Below are 21,162 nucleotides of genomic sequence, written 5' to 3' on the forward strand. Positions count from 1 at the left end.
CCTGGCCTTCATACTTGTCTCTTTTTTTTTTTTTTTTTTAGATGTAGTCTTGCTCTATCGCCCAGGCTGGAGTGCAGTGGTGCAATCAATCTCGGCTCACTGCAACCTCCGCCCTGCAAGTTCAAGTGATTCTCCTGCCTCAGCCTCCTGAGTAGCTGGGACTACAGATGCTCATCACCATGCCCGGCTAATTTTTGTATTTTTAGTAGAGACGGAGTTTCACCATGTTGGTCAGGCTGGTCTCGAGCTCCTGACCTCAAGTGATCCACCCGCCTCGGCCTCCCAAAATGCTAGGATTACAGGCGTGAGCCACCGCGACCGGCCTATACTTGTCTCTTAATGTCCCTTTCTGTTTCATCTCTCGCTGGGATCTGGCTGGTCTTTGAGAACACTGCCTCCCCTATGGCCCTGGTAGTTAGAGACATTTCTCCACAGAAATGCTCCACAGAAATTTAGGGCTTAGCAGTAAGGTAGGTGTCCCTGCTGTCTATTGCCACTTCTAAAACATTCCTTCTCTGAAAAACCGCACCTCTTAAATTCTGACACATGCTACAAAGATGGTTGAAACTTCAGGTCATTATGCTGAATGAAATAAGCCAGACACAACAGGACAGATACTATATGATTTCACTTATATGAGGTACTTAGAGTAGTCAAAATTATAGAGACAGGCCTGGCACACACCTGTAGTCCCAGCTACTTGGGAGGCTGAGGCAGGAGGATTGCTCCAACCCAGGGGTTTGAGGCTGCAGTGGTATGATCATGCCTGCAAATAGCCACTGCACTCCAGTGTGGGCAACAGAGTGAGGCCCTGTCCCTTAAAAAAAAAAAAAAAAGGAAAGCATTATAGAGATAGAATAGAATGCAGAATGGCAGTTGCCAACATCGTTGGTGAGATTAATCCACTTATTGAGGTAGTTGGAGATTGTTCATAATCTCATTGTTCATGAGATTATTCTCATCGCTGAATAATATCCTGTTATATAAACACATTCACTTATCCATTCTACTTTTTTTTTTTCCTTTGAGTCAGGGTCTTGCTCTGTCACCCAGGCTGGAGTACAGTGATGTGACCTGGACTCACCACAACCTCCGCCTCCCGGACCCAAGGAATTCTCCCACCTCAGCCTCCTGAGTAGCTGGGACTATGCACATGTCATGACATTCAGCTAATTTTTGCTTCTTTTTGTAGAGACGGGGTTTTGCCATGTTGCCCAGGCTGGTCTCAACTCCTGGGCTCAAGCTGTCTGCCCACTGTGTCCTCCCAAAGTGCTGGGATTACAGGCCTGAGCCACCGTGCCTAGCCCTATTCTACTGTTGGTGAACATTTGAATAGTTTTAGGCTATTATGTGCAGAACATCCTAATGCACACTTTTGGTACAGCGTTCTGGGGGAGTATATACTAAGGCCTGGAATGGCTGGGTCACATGGTGTACATGGGGTCAGCTGAAACACATGCTGTGAGTGTTCCTAACTGGTTACACCAATTTACACTCCCATCAGCGGCGCGAGAGAGTTCTGGTTGCTCTCTACCCTTGCTCTCTATCCTTCTCAACACTTGGCATTTCCTTCGTTTATTTTAGCCGCTCTTTTGTGTGGGGATGTGCATGCCATTCCCTGTCTATGCATAGTTGTAATATTTGCACTGGCTCATTACACTGACCAATAGATTATGGATACTGCTGTGAAAATGAAGAAAAAGATAAGCTTTTGGCCAGGCGTGGTGGCTCACGCCTGTAATCCCAGCACTTTGGGAGGCTGAGGTGGGCAGATCACGAGGTCAGGAGATCGAGCCCATCCTGGCTACCACGGTGAAACCCCATCTCTACTAAAAATACAAAAAAATAGCTGGGCATGGTGGCTGACGCCTGTAGTGTCAGCTACTCAGGAGGCTGAGGCAGGAGAATGGCGTGAACCCAGGAGGCGGAGCTTGCAGTGAGCTGAGTTTGCACCACTGCACTCCAGCCTGGGCGACAGAGCGAGACTCCGTCTCAAAAAAAAAAAAAAAAAAAAAAAAAAAAGCTTTTAAATGTAAAAACAAAATGATTGGGTTTTTTTTTAATTAATTAATTTTTTTTTTTGAGACGGAGTCTCGCTCTGTCGCCCAGGCTGGAGTGCAGTGGCGCGATCTCGGCTCACAGCAACCTCTGTCTCCCGGGTTCAAGTAATTCTCCTGCCTCAGCTCTCTGAGTAGCTGGGATTACAGGCACTCGCCACCATGCTTGGCTAATTTCTGTATTTTTGGTAGAGAAAGGGTTTCGCCATGTTGGCCAGGCTGGGCTCGAACTTATGACCTCAAGTGATCTGCCCACCTCAGCCTCCCAAAGTGCTGGGATTACAGGTGTGAGCCACCCGCACCCAGCCCAAAATGATTGATTCTTATATTTTTGACAGAGAGATCAGATTGATCAGTTCATACTCTGGCAGTTAATTTTATTTCCTCTAAATAAAAATGGACAGGTTAACTTATTAAGCAGTTGTGTTATCAATATGGTACGTGTGTGTGCTTGTATAGATAGATGTATATGTACATACATAACTATATATTTTGTTGGACACATAATATTTTAGATGCCTGCTGTACGCTAGACACTGTTCTACAATCATTAAAAAAGTACTGCCCTGTTTCACTATTGATTTTTTTAAAATTCTGAAAATGGTGAACAAACAATGAGGCTTACAACATTTGTTGCAGGATAAGAAATCTCAATTTAGAAAAATGTTGTTAACTTTGACTAACCTGGAATGCTTGTCACGCAGTCCCGGAATTAATTTTGATCCTAATCTGGCTATATCTGCACCCCAGCCAGCCACCTTCCACAGCAGTTAAGTCCCTGACAGGAGATGGCACCCAAGAAGGCACAAACAGCAAACTGGTTTCTGCCTAGGATCTCTGCCAGCTCTGCAGCCTTGGTGATGTCACTTACATAGCTCAGCACTCTCCATGCTTCTTCCCAGCCTGAGCCAAGCAGCATCTGTCCCTTGGGGAGTTGCCTACCCCACCTTCCACAGTGAAAGGTATTTCCCAAGAAAAGCACACTCACCCTAAAGCCAGGTCCCTCCCTACCAAGTCTCAGCACTAGATGCTGCTTCAGAAGGAGGAGCAGAGCAGAAAGACCACAGAGGGAAGAAGGGCATTTGTGGCTCTCTCATAGCTCCTACCAGAATTTTACCTTTTATCCAAGGTGAGAATGGAGGCAGAGTGAGTGGCGGGGAGACTTCCATCATTGTCCAGACCTGAGATGTTAACTAGGGCCATAGCACGTGGAGAAGAACAGGGCAGACGTGAGAGGCATGCTGGGAGGCAGATTGCCTTTGCCTTTGCCAGGAGTTAGAATTGGGAGAAGGTGAAGATGACAAGTTTTCTTGAACAACTGGAGAGATAGTAACACTGCTTGACAAGAGAGAAAAAACAAGAAGGGGTAGCTTCATCTGGGGAGATAATAACTTCGCTTTTTTTTTCACCAAGTCTCACTCTGTCACCCAGGCTGGAGTGTAGTGGTCAGCTCACTGCAACCTCCGCCTCCCAGGTTCAAGCGATTCTCCTGCCTCACCCTCCCAAGTAGCTGGGATTACGGGTGCCCGCCACCATGCCTGGCAAATTTTTATATTTTTAGTAGAGATGGGATTTCGCCCTGTTGGCCAGGCTGGTCTCAAACTCCTGACCTAATGTGATCCTTCCGCCTCGGCCTCCCAAAGCGCTGGGATTACAGGCGTGAGCCACCGCGCTCGGCCACAAAGATTTCCGACATTAATTTTTCTATGATGTAAGTTGCCTGTTTTTTTTCTGTAATTTGTAATAACTACGAAGAAATTCTCATTAGGGAGCCTGTTCCTTGCTGGGAAACAGTAAAAAGCTGGCCATTCTCATGCAAACCGTTAATGATGGCCTGACACATTCCTCAGCCACTTGAAGAGTCCCTAAAGCCCCACAGACAAAAATTTTCCCAAGTGTTTAATGTTTTCAGAGGTGCCCTGGGCTAAGTTATCACTGGGAGTGCACCCCAGCTGCAATTTTCTTGAGAATGCCACTGTTTGCTGGGATAAGCAAAGCTCTTAATAAAGATTTCAATCAGTACTTACAAAATGCCCCTTCGTTGTTGTCTGACGTTAGGAAAGAACAAATAAAAACATACATAATTTATTAATTTCCTTCAGATCATACTGTCTTCTTTCTAATACTTCCCAAAAGGCCATTGTAAAAGTTGAGTTATATAGGATGTTCATTTACTAATGGCAGAAGAGAAGAGAAAGACACTCTTATTATAGTCTTAAAGCCTTCACTGGCTTAAAAACTCCTGGGGCTTACACATTTGGCAATGGCTATATAAACAAAAGTGTAAAGATTTCCATGATAAGTCACTGAAAAACAGATGGTAAGATGCTTAAGTGGTTTTTTAAAAGATGAGGACATCTGTAAGCATCCATCTGGAAGTAATTATAATTCAAAAGTCTTTTGTTACTATTAAGCTTCCAGTTGACTTCCCCTACTAGAAAACAATGGACCAGCTTTTTCTTAAAATAGTCAGACAATAAAACCCAAATAGTCAGACAATAAAACCAAAAGACAGAAAATTTTGAAAACCCACAGATTTGCCTGGAGGCAAAGTTTAGAATTTCCACAAAAATCCACCAGCATCGAAACTGTTAGCTTTCTGTATCAAATGTAGTGGAAAATAGAGCTTTGATTTTATTTTTTGGTCTATTTGTGCTGAAGTCAGTGCAAGTAATTCTAGCTCTTCATTAATATTTCATGAGCCACAGTGAGATGGACTTTTGTCTGGTGATGACTACACTGCAGGATAATAGGCCAGCGTCCTCTCAAACTTAGAATCGCCTCATCTCAGCATCCTACTAAACAGAACATCACTGTTGACCAGCATTCAGCTTACATCTCGCTGCTAATAGTAACAGGGCCTGTTTGTGACTTCAGCAGCATCTGGTGATCAGGTGTTACATGATTCAGAGAAAACCACATTCCCCTGTTGCTATTTTCAGGTAGGCAGCTAAACCCAGGGAGAGTTTATCATGGATTCGGCAGGTCTGTTTTTCTAACCTCATTGTGTAAATTCTTGAATGAGAATCTAGCGAGCAGCTAAAAAAAGACTTCCTGTGAACTCATCCTCCTCGAAGCCAAACATCTTCAGAAACTGTTTCCTTCAGGTTCTGGAAGCCTAGAACCCTTCATATGAGATTTGTCCCTCTCTCCAACACATTTTATGCCTCCTGTCCCCAGCCAAATGGCTTTTCCATGCTTTTCCTCCTCCCCTTCATTTGACTTCCAGTTCTGTCTGAACTCAGAGGCATGCATGGGGCTGAGAGGGGCCCGGATCACAGGTTCCCCCTCCTCCACCCACAAGTGAGCATCCAACTTTAAGACCAAGTATTTAAGACCAGAGGACCCTACAAAAAACTCACTGAGGCCAGGCGCGGTGGTTCATGCCTGCAATCCGGCACTTTGGGAGGCCAAGGCGGGCGGATCACAAGGTCAGGAGTTCGAGACTATCCCGGCTAACATGGTGAAACCCAGTCTCTACTAAAAATGCAAAAAATTAGCCAAGCATGATGGCATGTGCCTATAGTCCTAACTACTCGGGAGGCTAAAGCAGGAGAATCACTTGAACCCAGGAGGTGGAGGTTGCAGTGAGCCGAGATGGCACCGCTGCACTCCCGCCTGGGTGACAGAGCAAGATTCCATCTCAAAAAAAGAAAAAACAACTCACTCAACGCTCTGCTACTTTGCTATCGAGTGGCCCCTAAGTGTGCCGGCAAATGTGGTATCTGTGGAAAATCATCCTGCATCCAAGGCAAGATAGTATTAGAGAAAGATTTCCCAGGCTGGGGAAACCTAGAAGGCAGGACGACCAAGAGGAGGGTAAAATTAGGAGTGAATTGAAACACATTGTGTTAAATACTCAGAAACGTTACAGCAGAGAACAAGGAAACGAGAGTGTCTCTTGAGGCTGCGGTACAGGAGGATATTCCTGGAATATCATCGTGCTTTTCATGCACCTTGGAACCACAGTCAGTGGGAGCTCAGAAAACAGTGCAATTGAAATGAATGAGGCTCATGAGGAAAGGCGCCTTGTTCTTAATGTGGAACAGCAACAAAGACCCGATCATTTGAACAGGCTCAAAAAAGTACTGGGAGAGATATGTATAGGGCACAACTGAGGGACTAAGATAAAATTATAGCATCCCAGTGCAATGCAAGGGGAAGGCTTACAGCTGAGAGTTAGGAGGGAGACTCCCTTGTTTTTGTCCATCTGCTATAGTTGGTATATTGGGGATTACCAAAGCTGTAAAATCCCCAGACATAGCTCTCTGGCTTCACGTTCCACCCCATTTTAATGTCATTAGTCATTTCTTCAATGAGATAATAGAGGGCCAAATGTCCCATCAATTAACTCTGTAGCATATCGTAACAAAAATCTGGGAGGAGCGATGGAACTGAGTGGCCAGGTGGGTTGGTATCAGAGCTGTCTTCACACTGGTCCCATTCTTCCTTGTCTCAGATAACAAAGCACGCGGATTCCTCCTGCTTGTGAACCGTGTTTTTTTCTGAAGCATTTGATGTTTTCTATGTTTTGATAGCCTTCCTGTATCTATTAAGATTTAAAGAATCTTGGCTGGGCACGGTGGCTTACGTCTGTAATCTCAGCACTTTGAGAGGCCGAGGCAGGCGGATCACGAGGTCAGGAGTTCGAGACCAGCCTGGCCAACGTGGTGAAACCCGTTTCTACTAAAAATATAAAAATTAGCTTGGTATGGTGGTGCGAGCCTGTAATCCCAGCTACTTGGGAGGCTGAGGCAGAAGAATTGCTTGAACCCAGGAGGCTGAGGTTGCAGTGAGCCGAGATTGCCCCATTGCACTCCAGCTCTGGGTGACAGAGTAAGACTCTGTCTCAGAAAAAAAAAAAAAAAAAAAATTAAAGAATCTTTCCAAAATATTTAAAGAGTAAGAGAGATGCTCTTGGGGATGGGGAGTGGAGGGGCACGTAACGATTCTCCTGGGAGGCCAGAGGCCAGGCTAACAGGCTCCCGCATCTCATAGCTTCTTAGGATCCCAGAAAATGAATGGCAAGCTTACGCTTTGCATTTTAGAGGGGTAGGAAATGAGGGGCCAAAAGATTTAACCAGGATACAGGTTAAGTTTAAAGATCATTACTGGCTACCATGTCTAAGGGTAAGGTTTGGGATTCCTGCCTTTGGGTCATTGTGGAGCCATCAAAGGTAGGGGGTACTGTCACCCTGATCCTGAAATAGTCACAACGCCAGCCCGGAAAAACATCCATCTAGAAGTACATTCTGTAGGGTAGAGTCTCGGGTTCAATGAAGTTATGAGGCGGGTGGTGAAAGGTCAAAGCTGCCCGACCCATTCATGATGCTTGACAGAGAGCAGTCCGTCTGAAGATGGTTGACACTGAAACTATTGAAAACGGCATATGCATATGGAAAGAAAAGATGGACAATGTTGGGAGATGGGATACTGGGTGATTTTATTTAACTCTTAGAAATTTTCTTTATAGAACCTTGAAAGCAACAAATAAAGGCAGGCACATGCAGACAAGGCAGCTATAGAAAGGAAATCATGAAAGTTAGAAGCAATAGTTGGAATAAAGCAATAGATAAAGGAGATACAGAAAAGTAAAACACTGGACTTGCCGAGCTACTAAAACTTATAAAGACTACTTCTGGGAGCAGTGATTCATGCCTGCAATCCCAGCACTTTGGGTGCCCAAGTTGAGTTGATCACTTGAGGCCCAGGAGGCGGAGGTAGCCGTGATCTGTAATTGCACCACCACACTCCAGCCTGGGTGACAGAGTGAGACCCTGTCTCAAGATAGATAGATAAATAAATAAATAAATAAATAAATAAATAAACTATCGTATCAACACAGAAAGTTATAAAGCAGCATTCAAAATCATATATACACTCTCTTGTAATCATGTAAATAATTTTTGTGAACAAAGGGAAGGAAATACAAAATAAAATTTAAAATATTGGCATAATGGATTTACAGCATGTTATTCTTTTTAAAAATATACTTGGTAACAGTTGTTGAGCATTTAATAATTCCAGGCACTATGTGAGGATTTTACATGAATTATCATCTATATTCCTCCCAGCAACCCCATAAGCCCGGTACTATTATTTTCCTGATTTGACACGGAGAAGTTGGGGTGACCTGCCTGTGGTCATAGAGGTAGTGGTGGTACTGGGTCCATTTGATTCTGAGTACTCTATTATCCATTATACATACATATACACACACATATACTTTTTTTTTTTTTTTTTTTGAGACAGGGTCTTGCTCTGTCACCCAGGCTGGAGTGCAGTGGTGTTATCTCAATTCACTGTAGCCTCTGCCTTCCAGGCTCCAGCAATCCTTCAGCCTCGGCCTCCCAAACAGCTGGGACTGCAGGTGTGCGCCACCATATGTGGCTAATTTGTTGTTGTTGTTGAGACAGGGTCTCCCTATATTGCCCAGGCTAGTCTCAAACTCCTAGGCTGAAGTGATCCACCCATGGCCTTGGTCTCCCAAAGTGCTGAGATTACAGCTGTGGGCCACCACACCCAGCCCATTATGCTATTTTTCAAAAGGCTGCTATTATAATAGTGTACAGGTAGATATTTAAATGCATGCTTATATTAAAAATTTGGATATTAATGTTCCCATGGCAGAATGATATCATAGTCCTGGCACTTGATATTGGAGGTTTCTTGCTTCTGGTAGAGAAGTAACATTACAGAAAGTAGCAATACAGAGGGAAGGAATTGTGATGTGAATAATGATGAGCCATGTCTGAGAATGGATTAAATGCGTGTGATACACTTGTCTTTGACAACTTTTGACTGATGTGGAAGGACAGAGGTGATGGAAACTCAGCAGTTAGAGGAAGGAAAATGTCTGCTGGGTGTGTGTTCTCTCTCTTTCCTTCTAGAGTCCTTTGTTTCTAGAGTGTCTGAGACTGGGGAAATGAAGGTGACCAGTAGACAGTTGAAGAGAGAAGGGATAAGTGCCTTCCTGGGCTGGGTTCATACATTTTATTAAATTCCCAGGTATGTTATCAGACAGAAAGGGTAAAGATACACTGAGTCATGAGGTGAAACACGGAGGGATACATTATTAGTTCTCTAATCATTCATCACATATGTGTTAAATACCTTTACATAAAACAGAATCAATCAAAGCATTATTAGGAACATGAAGAAAGCCATGTAGCCAGCAAAAGTCCAGATGCCCTGGTACCAGCAAGAGCACAAAGCTGGTATTTGAGGGGCTCTTGCTTCAGGCTATGAGCCAAAAAAGATTACCAAGACCCTCCACCAAAGAAGAGGTACACATAGTGGATAATATATGAAAAGATGCTCAACATTGTCAGTCAAGAGGGAAATGCAAATTAAACTCACTATGAGCTGCCACTTATGCCTACTAAAATCGCCAGGGAAAGAAAAAATCTGACAATTCATCTACTGACGAGGATGTGGAACAATTGAAACTCTCATACATTGCTAGTGGGAATAGAAAAAAGATACAGCTCCTTTGAAAGACAAGTTGGCATGTTCTTAGAAAGCGAATAAACATGCACTTACTATGTGACCCAGTGAGTATTTACCCAAGAGAAATGAAAACATACACCCGCACAAAAATCTCTGCGCAAATGTTTATAGAAGCTTTATTCATAAGCACCCAAAACAGAAAATAACACAAATGTCCATCAGTAGGTGCCTGGATAAACAGTTATAAGCATATAGTTGAGTACTGCTCAGCAATAAACAAGAATGAACTACTGACACACACAACCAGGTGAATCTCAAAAGCACTACACTAAGTGAAAGAAGCCCAGACTCCAAACAATGGCATGCCACCTGATTTAATTTGTATGATATTTTGGAAAAGGCAAAACTATCAAATCAATCTACAAAGTAATAATATATTTTAAAATGTTAAAATCATACAGGCCACATTTTCTGATCAAAATGTAAAGACACATACAAACTAGTCAGGCTAGTCAAGAAATTAAAAATAAACTTCTAAAAGGCTGTGGATAAAAAATCTGAGCAGCAATTAGATCTGAGGTATTTGGAAATAAAAATAGTGCTATATAGCAAAACTCAGTGGATATGATCAAAGCAGTAATTGGATAAAAATTTATACTTTTAAACCCACTTATTAAAAACCAGCACTGACTGAACGTAAATGAACTAAAACTTTAGTGTGAGAGGCCAGGAGAAAACAAAGTAATTTTTTTAAAAGTAGATAAAGAATAATGAAAATAAAAGCAGAAATTAATAAAATTTACAGTTAACAGAAAGCAAAATTGATCCATAAAGCCTAAGGCCAATTCTTTGGAAAACAGAACTACAGACTAACCTTTGGCAAATCTGATTCAGATAAGAGGATAGAAAAGCCCAAACCATCAGAAATGAGTTGTGGTGCATAACCGGATCGAGACTTTTTTACACAAAAACCAAATAACAGGTACAAGTTTAATGCCAATGTATTTGAAAATCTTAGGTAAGATAGATACTTTTCTGAAAAAATTTAAATTTAAAATATTGAGTCATATGGTAGTAGAAGATCCTAAGCTACATAGAAAAAATCAAAAAGGTGTTATGAGATTTGTCCCTAAGAAAGGCATCAGGCCCTGGCCAGGCACGGTGGCTCATTGCCTGTAATCCCAGCACTTTGGGAGGCTGAGGGGGGTGGATCACGTAAGGTCAGGAGTTCAAGACCAGCCTGGCCAACATAACATGGTGAAACTCCATCTCTACTAAAAATACAAAAAAAATTAGCTGGGCATGGTGGTGCGTGCCTGTAATCCCAGCTACTCGGGAGACTGAGGCATGAGAATCGCTGGAACCCGGGAGGTAGAAGTTGCAATGAGCTGAGATCGGGCCACTGCACTCCCGCTTGGGTGATGGAGTGAGACTCTGTCTCAAAAAATACATAGAAATAAAAAGATGGAAATTTTCCAGCTTTGTTTTAAAGGCAGAAAAATAAGAATATTTAAACTAGACAAGGATGGCCAAAAAAAGGAAAATTAATGAAGGGAGATCCTATTCATAATAGGAACATAAATCACAAAACTGCAAATTCCTATGCATAGGAATAACCACATAGCAAACACTTATTGAGTGCTATGTGTTGCAAGCACAGTTGAAGTGCTTCACTGGTATCGCCTCATTTAATCTTCACCTCCAGGATACTCAGTATCCCAGTTCTATTGATGAAGGAACCAAGACTCAAAGAGATGGAATAACTTCCCCAGGCTCATGCAGCTAATCAACAATGGAGTTGAGATTTAAGCTAATTTCCCCAGTCCTCACAGTGGATACAGTTAATCTTGATTTTTTTTTTTTAAGCCAATTTTATAGGTAAAAATATCAAAAAAAGATACCTGGTTTTAATTTGCATCTCTTTGTTTTACATGATTTCCTGACACATAAATTTTAATATTTATTCTTGAATCACATTTAGCTTCAATTTTGCATCTTCAGTATTTATGAAATCTTTCATTAGTTACATTCTCTCAAATGAATTCATCCCACTGGCTTCCGGCTACTGTTCGTCTGTCTATTCTGATACTTCATTGAGAATACCAATATTTTTCTAAATTTACTTTTGGTAAAACTGAACATTTTTTCATAGGTGATTTTATTTGTGTGTATGTGTGTGTGTGTATATATATATATATATGTAGTGTGCGTGTGTTTGTATACGTGATTTCTTCATCTATTATTTTTTCATTTATTAGTGAGTAAAATGGTTTTTTAAAAAAAAAAGTATCAACTATTAGGTTACCCTGAAGTATGATTTGTATAGGAAAAGTAGGATAAAAACTTGATTCCTTCCCCTTATTTATCAGTTTTCAAAATTGTTCCCTATCACTGTCTAAATGTAGTCAGTGAGTTTTTTTAGTACCATTATGAATTCATAGTTTTTCACAATTTTATGTGTTTCAATGCACTGCAATTGATATACTTTTTTTTGAGGTGGAGTCTTGCTCTGTTGCCCAGACTGGAGTGCAGTGGGCAAACTCAGTTCACTGCAACCTCCGCCTCCTGGGTTCAAGTGATTCTCCTGCCTCAGCCTCCCAAGTAGCTGGGACTACAGGCACATGCCACCACACCCAGCTAATTTTTGTATTTTTAGTAGAGACAGGGTTTCACCATGTTGGCCAGACTGGTCTCAAACTCCTGACCTCAGTTGATCCATGCGCCTCAGCCTCCCAACGTCTGCTGGGATTATAGGCGTGAGCCACCATGCCCAGCCTCAACAGACCTTTTCTTACCATCTACTCTGCTAAGCACAGAAGTTCTGCCCTTTGCCTATGCTTAGCTTTGGAGTGAGGGCTGATAATACCTGAGAAAGAATAAGAAAACTCCTTACCATGTTGTTAGATTCTCCATAGATTATCTCCTTTTCTACATCTGTTTGCATTTATTGAATAAATGATCTTGATATACTCAAACACTGTACAAGCAAATTGTTACTATATAATCAAAGCATTTGGGTTGTGCCTTTGCCATTTCTCAGATACTGAACTTTTGGGACTGTTAGAAGTTGGAGAAAACCTAATTCATACCTGTGTCATCAGTAGATCCACATGCGCTAATGTGGAAAGAGCCTCAAGCTACCTTGTGAGGTAAAGAAAGAGAGGCACAGAACAGTGGTATACCCTGCTTCCATTTTCTTAAAAATGCCTATGTATCTGGAAAGGCATACAGAAAAACAAATGATGGCACTTTCCTCTAGGACACAACTGTCACTATAAACCCTTCAGTGTTGTATGGTTTTTCTTATCATGTGCAGGTGCTATTCTCATATTTTAACATGACTTTTAAAAGTACATATATATATATATATATGTATACATGTATATATATTTTTTGTTTGTTTTTTGGGGACGGAGTTTTGCTCTTGTCTCCCAGGCTGGAGTGCCGTGGCGCGATCTCAGCTCACTGCCACTTCCGCCTTTAGGGCTCAAGCAGTTCTCCTGCCTGAGCCTCCCAAGTAGCTGGGATTACAGGCACCTGCCACCACGCCTGGCTAATTTTTGTATTTTTGGTAGAGATGGGGTTTCTCCATGTTGGTCAGGCTGGTATCAAACTCCTGACCTCAGATGATCCACCCGCCTCGGGCTCCCAAAGTGCTGGGATTACAGACATAAGCCACCATGCCCGGCCTAAAAATATTAATAAATTATCACAGCTGAGTTAGTCAACTCAGCTGCAGATTAAAGTGCCCAGTCACCCAATGCACTTGACAGTTCTGGACAAAAGCATTAAAGTGGCTTCACGGGAGCTCCTATTCCTCACTCCACATTAGACATTGCTATGGGTTGAATTGTGTCCCCCCAGAATATATGTTGAAGTTCTAACCATGATGCCTGTGAATATCACCTTATTTGGAAACAGGGTCTTTGCATACACCACATCTGGCTAACCAAGTGAAGATGAGGCCAAACTGGATGAAGGTGGGCCTGAAATCCAACGACTGATGACCTTATAAGGAGGGAGAGCTTCAAAGACCCAGGCAGACATAGAGGGAAGAAGGGCAAGTGGCAAAGAAGGCAGAGATTGGGTTTCTGTTGCCACAGAGGTTGCCAGAAGAGGCGAGGAAGAATCCTCCCCTAGAACCTTCAGAGGCGGGTGTCTGGCCCTGCTAATGGTTTGGTTTTGAACTTTTAGCCTCCAGAACTGTGCAAGAATGAATTTCCGTTGTTTTAAGCCATCCGGTTTGTGGTAATTTGTTACAGCAGCTCTAGGAAACTAATCCAGATGTTAAAGTTTATTCTTACATAGAAATTGAGGTTTCTAATAAAAGGTGTGTGGATGTGGCTACTTTGATCACTCACTGGGCTCTGGCATCATAACTTCTGGCCTTGGCTATATTTTCCTTTTTCTTTCTCTTTTTTTCCTTTTCCTTCTTTTTCTTTTCTCTTTTTTCCTCTCTCTCTCTCTCTCTTTTTTTTTTTTTTTTTTTTTTGAAACAGGGTCCCGCTCTGTCACCCAGGCTGGAGTACAGTGGCTCCGTCATGGCTCACTGCAGCCTCAAACTCCTGGGCTCAAGTGATCCTCGTGCCTCAGCCTACTGAGTAACTAGTACTATAGGCATGCACCACCACATCTGGCTAATTTTTAAATATTTGTAGAGATGGAGTCTTGCTATGTTTCCTGGGCTGGTCTTGAATTCCTGGCCTCAAGTGATCCTCCCACCTTGGCCTCCCAAGGAGCTGGGATTACAGGCCCTTCTTAGTTCTTTCATGCCAATCCAATTTTAGGTTCTTAGCCTTGGTACTTTGGGTCCACTGTGGATTCCCCTATTCTCTCCTTCTTTCTCTTCCTGTTTTTGATCTTATCCCTTACAGATATCCCTTCATGTCCCTGCCCCCAGACTGTAATTTGTGATATTTGCTGTCAACTCTTATCCATTCTTGTGCACGAGATAATCTTAGTTTCTTTATGTAGTTCACTAATTTAACAAGCCGGACTGAACTGAGTGTAAACAGGCAGTGAATGTCTTCTCCTATCACCACATTCAAACAGTATCGGTTTTCCCCTCCTCTCCCTTCAACTCTTATCTCGTGCAGATTCTAGAGTTTTTCAGGTCAATGTCCGTATTAGAACAGTCTCATTTTCAGGCGTTAAAAAAATTCAGTGCTCACTTCGGCAGCACATATACTAAAACTGGAACAATACAGAGAAATTAGCATGACCCCTGCGCAAGGATGATGTGCAAATTCGTGAAGCATTCCATAAAAAGAAAAAAAAAAGCAACAAATTGTTTTTTAATGTTTAGTCCCAGCCAGGCGCGGTGGCTCATGCCTGTAATTCCAGCACTTTGGGAGGGATCACCTGAGGTCAGGAGTTTGAAACTAGCCTGGCCAACATGGTGAAACTCTGTCTCTACTAAAAATACAAATATTAGCTGGGTGTGGTGATGCACACCTGTAATCCCAGCTACTTGGGAGGCTGAGGCAGGAGAATCACTTGAACCTGGGAGGCGGAGGTTGTAGTGAGCCGAGATCGCGCCACTGCACGTCCAGCCTGGGCAATGGAGCGTGACTCTGTCTCAAAAACAAAACAAAAAAAAGGTCAGTCCCCTTGAAATCAAACTCTAGTGCCCTCCATTTCAGTTTCCCCTCACCCAGCTTTGGCTTCTCCAGAGGTCGGGCAGACCAACTGTGGCAGGGGAGAGGAGGAGAGCCCTTCCGGTTCCTCTCTGCTTTCTGTCCTTTCCTAGCTCCGCTGCCATGGATGCAGCACTGCTAAAGACAGAGGTGGTGTTGGTCAGTGGGAATTCAGACCAGTCTTCCCCCTACAGGGATCTCCCCACTCCTGCCTGATCTCTTCAGCTTTGGTACCAGTCATACAGCCCTAGGGTCCTCCTCCCCAGTGCAACAGTTTTGCACAGGATCCTTCAAGAAGATTCAAGCTTGGCCCCCTTCCATGTCTCCCATGGAAAAACTCACCCATCCACACAGCTGGTTGCTTCCCTTTTTCCTAGACCTGGCTGTTCCAACTGGCCCTTCCCATTTAGTCTCAGGCAGTCCAGAGGGAAGCTGCAGTCTCTGTACCTCTCAGACTCTGCCAGGTTCTCCCCAGGAGTCTTCTGCATCATCTGAAGACCAGGACAGGGCTGGTGCCTGAGTTTCTTTCTTTTTTAAAAATGTGTTTGGAATTGGAATCTCGCTATGCTGTCCAGGCTGGTCTCGAACTCCTGGCTTCAATCAAGCCTCTCAAGTAGGTGTGGTTATAGGCATGAACCACCCCACCTGACATTTTTACTGATATATTTTACCGTATTTTATCGAATTCTAGATTCACTATTGTTTCTTGTATTCTATACTTACCCTTGGGGTCTACTTTTCTCGGTAAAATACACTTGAATAATTTTCTTTCCAAGAGTCTATGAGCAAATACTCATCTGAGGACTGTGGTTCAAGTCGTCTCTTCTGGCATGCTCCCGCAGGATCTCTTCTGTCTCCAATAGATGGTGGGAGAGAAAGGAGCAGACATGCTACTGGGCACTCTCTACTACAGATTTCCTTCTGTGAAATCTCTTTATCTCTAAAGTTTTCTCAAGGTTATTAGTATGTGATTTCCATTAATTCTCCTACTAAGTTTTACACAGAAGTGTCAGAAGCTCTCTTTGGAATATGTGGGCACACATCACTCACGGTCCTTGCCTTTGGAGACTCAGAGACTTTGGAAACCCTGATATGACAGGAAACATTCCATTTAGTGTCCTGTTATAGTAACCCTCCCTGGCTACATAATGTTCATCTAACTTTTCTAATCACTTTCAAAAGATTCCTGCATTCAGTCAAGTACTTAAGTACACAAGTACTCAAGCTCCTTTTTTTTTTTTCTGGGGTCTCACTCTGTTGCCCAGGCTAACTGTGGTGGTATGACCACAGCTCACTGCCGTCTCTACCTCCTGAGCTCAAGTGATCCTCCCACCTCAACCTCCTAAAGAGCTGGGAATACAGGCATGTACCACAAAGTCCAGCTAATTTTTTATTTTTCATAGAGACAAGGTTTCACCGTGTTGCCCAGGATGGTCTCAAACTCCTGACCTCAAGTGATCCGTCTGCCTCAGCCTCCCAAAGTGCTGGGATTACAGGCATGAGCCACTGTACCCAGCCTAAGACCCATTTTTGCAGACAGTACTTTATTAAATTTACTGACATATTTTATCGAATTCTAGATTTACTATTGTTTCTTGTATTCCATACTTCCCCTGGGGATCTACTTTTCTTGGTAAAATATGCGTTAATTTTTTTGCAACGGTCTGTGAGGGATAAGCTGAGTCTTATCTCAGAGGAAGATATTATCTGTTTTCTTCTGGGATCTGTTGTTGCTGAAGAGAAGTGTAGTTGTTGGCCTAATTATCATTCTTTTGTAGGAAACTTTTTTCTCTGGTAGCTTCTTAAATTATCTGTCAATTCCTGATGTTTTAAAGTTTACCATGGTGTTTCTAGTAGTGGATTTTTGTTTATTTGTCCTGCTTTGTAAAGAGAGAGACTTTCTCAGAGTCTAGTCAATTAATGTTGCTATAACAGAATTCCACTGACTGACTGGCTCAAACGACCAAATTTGTTTCTCACAGTTCTGGAGGCTGGGAAGTCCAAGATCAAGGCACTGGCAGATAGGTGTCTGATGAGGGCTGCTTCCTGGTTGCCAGAAACCAGAAACTGTCTTCTCACCACACCCTCACAGGGTGGATAAAGAGGGAAAGAGCTCTGTGAAGCCTCTTTTATAAGGACATGAATCCCTTTCATAAAGGCCCCATTCTCATGACCTAATCACTCCCTAGGACCCCACTTCCAAATATCATCACCTTGGGGCTTCAATTAATGAATTTTGTGGTAGACATAAACATTCAGTCTATAGGAGTGAGGATTTGTGTTTTTTTCAATTCCAGAAATTCTCAGAACACCTGCTTTCTTTTTGTTTGATTGTGGGTTTTTTTGTTTTTGTTTTTGTTTTTTGAGATGGAATTTCACTCTTATTGCCCAGGCTGGAGTGCAGTGGTGCGATCTCAGCTCATTGCAACCTCTGCCTCCCGGGTTCAAGTGATTCTCCTGCCTCAGCTTCCTGAATAGCTGGGATTACAGGCACACGCCACCACACCCAGCTAATTTTTTGTATTTTTAGTAGAGACAGGGTTTCACCATGTTGGCCAGGCTGGTCTGGAACTCCTGACTTCAGGTGATCCGACTGCCTCAGCCTCCCAAAGTGCAGGGATTACAAGCATGAGTCACCATGCCCAGTCTCCTACTTTCTTTTTAACTGTTATTTTCCCATCATTATCTCCACTTTCCTTATATTAAACTCCTGTTAAATGTACATTGAAACTGGTAACTCTACACTCCCTTACTCTTTTGCCTTTAAACAGCATTAAGATAAAATTTACATACCATAAAGTTTACTCATTTAAAGAGCACAGGCCAGGCACAGTGGTTCATACCCGTTGTCCCAGCACTTTGGGAGCCAAGGCAGGAGGATCACTTGAGCCCAGGAGTTGGAGACTGCAGTGAGCTATGATCACACCACTGCACTCCAGTCTGGGTGACAGAGGCTGACTCTGTCTCAGTCAGTCACAATCAGTAGTTTTTAGTATACTTACAGAGTTGTGCAGCCATCATCATAATCTAATTTTAGGACATCTTCATCAAAAGAAACCTTGTACCCTTTAGTAGTCATTAGAAACAATCACTGCTATCTAATTCCTGAATATTTTCTTTTTTTTTTTTTTTGAGATGGAATCTCGCTCTATCGCCCAGGCTGGAGTGCAGTGGCATAATTTTGGCTCACTGCAACCTCTGCCTTCTGGGTTCAAGCAGTTCTCCTGCCTCAGCCTCCTGAGTAGTTGGGATTACACGTGTGCGCCACCACACCCAGTTAATTTTTGTATTTTTAGTAAAGACAGGGTTTCACCATGTTGGTCGGGCCGGTCTCAAACTCCTGACCTCATGATCCACCCGCCTCGGCCTCCCAAAGTGCTGGGATTACAGGCATGAGCCACCGTGCCCAGCCTCCTGAATATTTTCATAATTCTGAAAAGAAATCCCATACCCACTAGCAGTCACTCCTCATTCTCCTTACCGCATCCCCTGGCAACCACTAATTTACTTCCAGCCTCTATGGATTTGTCTAGTCTGAAAATTTCTTATAAATGGAATCATACATTATGTAGCCTTTTGTGTCTGCCTTCATTCACTTAACATATTTTTTCCTTTTTTTTTTTTTTTTTTTTTTTGTGAGACGGAGCTTTGCTGTTGTTGTCCAGGCTGAAGTACAATGGCACAATCTCAGCTTGTTGCAACCTCCACCTCCCGGGTTCAAGCAATTCTCTTGCCTCGGCCTCCTGAGTAGCTGGGACTACAGGTGCCCACCACCACACCCAGCTAATTTTTTGTATTTTTAGTGGAGATGGGGTTTCACTGTGCTGGTCAGGCTGGTCTCAAACTCCTGACCTTAAATGATCCACCTGCCTCAGCTTCCCAAAGTGCTGGGATTACAGGCATGAGCCACCGTGCCCAGCCTTCACTTAACATATTTTCAAGGCTCATCCATGTTATAGCAGGATCCAGTACTTCATTCCTTTTTATAGCTGAATAAATATTGCCTTGTACGGACATACCATGTTTTGTTCATTCATCAGTTGATAGATATTTGTGTTTTTCCACTTTTTGACCATTATGTATAATGTTTACAACAATAAACAAACAGCATTTGTTTACAAGTTTTTGTGTGGACATGTGTTTTCAGTTTTCTGGGCATATATAGGAGTAGAATTGCTGGGTCATTTGGAAGCTTCATGTTTAACATTTTGAGGACCTGTCAAACTGTTTTCCAAAGTGGCTAGCCCATTTTACATTCTCACATGTAGCATATGAGGATTCTAATTTCTTCACATCCCAGCACTAATTGTCTACTTTTATTCTACCTATCCTAGTAGGAATAAAATAGTATTTCATTGTGGTAGAGACTTTATTTCCCTAATGACTGATGATGTTAATCGTCTTTTCATGTGTATATTGGCCATTTGAAATATCTAGTCAAATCCTTTCTCCATTTTTAAATTGGGCTTTCTCTCCTTTTTCTTAAGTTGTAAGAGTTCTTTATATATCCTGGATACAAGTCTCTTACCTGATATGTGACTTCCAAATATTTTTTCCCAGTCTGTATCTGTGGATTGTCTTTTCATTTTTTTTTTTTTTTTTTTTTTTTGAGACAGAATCTCACTCTGTCACCCAGGCTGGAGTGCAATGGCGCAATCTCGGCTCACTGCAACCTCCGCCTGCCAGGTTCAAGAGATTCTCCTGCCTCAGCCTCCTGAGTAGCTGGGATTTCAGGCACGCGTCACCACGCCTGGCTTATTTTTGTATTTTTTTTAGTAGACCCAGGGTTTCACCATGTTGGTCATGCTGGTCTGGTGTCATTTGAAGCATAACTTTTTTTTTTGAGACAGAGTCTTGCCCTGTTGCCCAGGCTGCAATGCAGTGGTGCGCTCTTGGCTCACTGCAACCTTTGCCTCCTGGGTTCAAACAATTCTAGTGCCTCAGCCTCCCAAGTAGCTGGGATTACAGGTGCATACCATCAAGCCTGGCTAATTTTTGTATTTTTAGCAGAGACGAGGTTTTATCATGTTTAGTAGTCTTGAATTCCTGGCCTCAAGTGATCTACTCGCCTAGGCCTCCCAAAGTGCTGGAATTACAGGCATGAGCCACTGCACTCAGCCATAAAAAATTTTAATTTTTATTAAGTCCCACTTATCAATCTTCTCTGTTTTACTTGTGCTTTTGGTGTCATGTGTGAGAAATCATTGCTTAACTGCAGGTCATGAAGATTTACTGTTGTGTTTTCTTCTAAGCATTTTATAGTTTTAGCTCTTAGATTTGGATCCGCTTGAGTTAGTCTGTGTGTATGGTGTAAGGTAAGGGTCTTACTTTATCCTTTTGCATGTGGATATTCACTACTGTCAGCACCATTTGTTGAAAAGACCGTTCTTTCCCATTTCGAATTGGCTTGGCCTTTTTGTCCAAATAGCTCTCCCGAGCTACTCAGGAGACTGAGGCAGGAGGATCACCTGAGCCCAGGTGTTATGTTGTCCAGCCTGGGCAACATAGCAAGACCCTATCTCTAAAAACAAAACGAAACAAAACAGGCACCTGAGATTTTGATAGGGATTGCATTGAATCTGTACATTAACTTGAGAAATGTTGCCATCCTAACAGCATTAAGTCTTTTATAAATATGGGATGTTTTTCCACGTATTTAGTTTTTTTTTTTTTTTTTTTTTTTTTTTTTTTTGAGACAGGGTCTTACTCCCATTGCCCAGGCTAGAGCACAGTGGTGTGATCTTGGCTCACTGCAGCCTCAACTTCTGGGCTATGTGATCCACTTCAGCTTCCTGAGTAGCTGGGACTACAGGCACACACCACCATGCCTGGCTAATTTTTTGTATTTTCAGTAGAGAAGGTGTTTCACCGTGTTGCCTGGGCTGATCTTAAACTCCTGGGCTCAAGTGATCTATCTACCTCAGCCTCCCAAAGTGCTGGGATTATAGACGTGAGCCATCATGCCCAGCCCTATTTAGATATTCTTTACTTTCAGCAATTGTTTTGTGGTTTGCAGTGTA

At 42.7% G+C, this 21,162-nt stretch overlaps 1 protein-coding gene and 1 non-coding gene across 4 annotated transcripts in view; both read left to right on the forward strand.

Annotated features, from left to right (window-relative positions):
* Positions 1-21,162, forward strand: part of RGS20 (regulator of G protein signaling 20) — an 80,350-nt gene that overhangs the window by 22,164 nt on the left and 37,024 nt on the right. The gene's annotated exons all lie outside the window — the stretch shown is intronic.
* On the forward strand, positions 14,670-14,775 carry LOC114680445 (U6 spliceosomal RNA). Its single transcript, XR_003732671.1, has one exon. It is a non-coding gene; the product is annotated as a U6 spliceosomal RNA (small nuclear RNA).

The sequence above is a fragment of the Macaca mulatta genome, chromosome 8 (assembly GCF_049350105.2).
Source record: "Macaca mulatta isolate MMU2019108-1 chromosome 8, T2T-MMU8v2.0, whole genome shotgun sequence".
Taxonomy (NCBI): Eukaryota; Metazoa; Chordata; class Mammalia; order Primates; family Cercopithecidae; genus Macaca; species Macaca mulatta.